This window comes from Alosa pseudoharengus, unplaced genomic scaffold, assembly GCF_046254945.1.
Source record: "Alosa pseudoharengus isolate Yale_2024_CS ecotype anadromous, Long Island Sound unplaced genomic scaffold, YU_APseudo_1.1 YU_APseudo_1.1_scf_15, whole genome shotgun sequence".
NCBI lineage: Eukaryota > Metazoa > Chordata > Actinopteri > Clupeiformes > Clupeidae > Alosa > Alosa pseudoharengus.
Window position 1 is genome coordinate 34,658,478 of NW_027468620.1, and position 2,500 is coordinate 34,660,977.

The 2,500-nt window shown below is 40.9% G+C and overlaps 1 protein-coding gene across 1 annotated transcript in view; it reads left to right on the forward strand.

Annotated features, from left to right (window-relative positions):
• The window catches only part of golga7bb (golgin A7 family, member Bb), a 20,179-nt gene that overhangs the window by 1,067 nt on the left and 16,612 nt on the right, over positions 1-2,500 (forward strand). The window lies entirely within an intron of this gene.

Sequence of the window (2,500 nt, forward strand, 5' to 3'; positions counted from 1 at the left end):
GGGATTAATCCAATCTAGTATAGTGCATAGTGAGTGCTATGGGTGCAATCAGGGATTAATCCAATCTAGTATAGTGCATAGTGAGTGCTATGGGTGCAATCAGGGATTAATCCAATCTAGTATAGTGCATAGTGAGTGCTATGGGTGCAATCAGGGATTAATCCAATCTAGTATAGTGCATAGTGAGTGCTATAGGTGCAATCAGGGATTAATCCAATCTAGTATAGTGCATAGTGAGTGCTATAGGTGCAATCAGGGATTAATCCAATCTAGTATAGTGCATAGTGAGTGCTATGGGTGCAATCAGGGATTCAATCTAGTATAGTGCATAGTGAGTGTTATAGGTGCAATCAGGGATTAATCCAATCTAGTATAGTGCATAGTGAGTGCTATGGGTGCAATCAGGGATTAATCCAATCTAGTATAGTGCATAGTGAGTGTTATAGGTGCAATCAGGGATTAATCCAATCTAGTATAGTGCATAGTGAGTGCTATAGGTGCAATCAGGGATTCAATCTAGTATAGTGCATAGTGAGTGTTATAGGTGCAATCAGGGATTAATCCAATCTAGTATAGTGCATAGTGAGTGTTATAGGTGCAATCAGGGATTAATCCAATCTAGTATAGTGCATAGTGAGTGTTATAGGTGGAATCAGGGATTAATCCAATCTAGTATAGTGCATAGTGAGTGCTATAGGTGCAATCAGGGATTAATCCAATCTAGTATAGTGCATAGTGAGTGTTATAGGTGCAATCAGGGATTAATCCAATCTAGTATAGCGCATAGTGAGTGTTATGGGTGCAATCAGGGATTAATCCAATCTAGTATAGTGCATAGTGAGTGTTATAGGTGCAATCAGGGATTAATCCAATCTAGTATAGCGCATAGTGAGTGCTATAGGTGCAATCAGGGATTAATCCAATCTAGTATAGTGCATAGTGAGTGTTATGGGTGCAATCAGGGATTAATCCAATCTAGTATAGTGCATAGTGAGTGCTATAGGTGCAATCAGGGATTGTGCAGGAAGTCGTGTTTATTTGTGTTTATGGTTATACATACATTTATTACTGTAGCAGACGCTTTTGTCCAAAACAATTTGCAATATATATTCAACCAAGGACCAAACCAAACATGCCAGAGAGGCTGCCTTCACTTTGTTTGCTTCCAGTGTGCGTGCGCGCGCACACACACACACACACACACACACACACACACACACACACACACACTCCACTACATGACAACACAGACACTGATTTAAAGGTGCAGTCAGCGATTGTACGGTGATTTCAAGCCCATGACATGTTTTGTTACATTTAGCAATCATCTCCTCACGACCGCTAGCTGCCCATTCCTTGAGTGTGTGTGGTGTAGTGGTTTGTGTGTGTGTGTGTGTGTCCTTCAGTGTGGTGATGAATGTGTGTGTGATCTGCCCTCAGCCACAGCTCATACATTATAAATGATCCGTCTAATGGGAACATCTATGACACAAACACACACACATACTCTCTCCTACACACACACACAGACACACACAGACACACTCTCTATCTCTCTCACACACATACATACTGACACACATTCTCTCTCTCTCTCTTTTCTCTCTCTCTCTCTCACACACACACACATACAAACACAAATAAAATACAACATGACACAATAAACAACAACAAAACAAACAACAACACAACAAAGCATCTTAAACAACAACAAAACCTTATACCACAGCAACACAACAAATCAACAACATATCACAGCATCTTATACCATAACAACACAACACAACAAATCAACAACATAGCACAGCATCTTATACCAAAACAACACAACACAAGACAACACCTGTACCAAAGCACAATACAGCATCTTATACCACAACAACACACCATGACAAAACAACATGTCAACAACAACTTAGCACCCTTCAGCACAACAACTCAACACAGCATCATATAGCACAGCAACTTCACACAGAACCTAGCACCTATCAGCATCTTATAACACCTATCTGCACCTATCAGCATCTTATAACACCTATCAGCACCTATCAGCATCTTACAGCACCTATCAGCACCTATCAGCATCTTATAACACCTATCTGCACCTATCAGCATCTTATAGCACCTATCAGCACCTATCAGCATCTTATAGCACCTATCAGCATCTATCAGCATCTTATAGCACCTATCAGCATCTATCAGCACCTATCAGCATCTTATAGCACCTATCAGCACCTATCAGCATCTTATAGCACCTATCAGCACCTATCAGCACCTATCAGCATCTATCAGCACCTATCAGCATATTATAGCACCTATCAGCATCTATCAGCACCGATCAGCATCTTATAGCACCTATCAGCACCTATCAGCATCTTATAGCACCTATCAGCATCTATCAGCATCGTATAGCACCTATCAGCACCTATCAGCATCTTATAGCACCTATCAGCACCTATCAGCATCTTATAGCACCTATCAGCACCTATCAGCACCTATC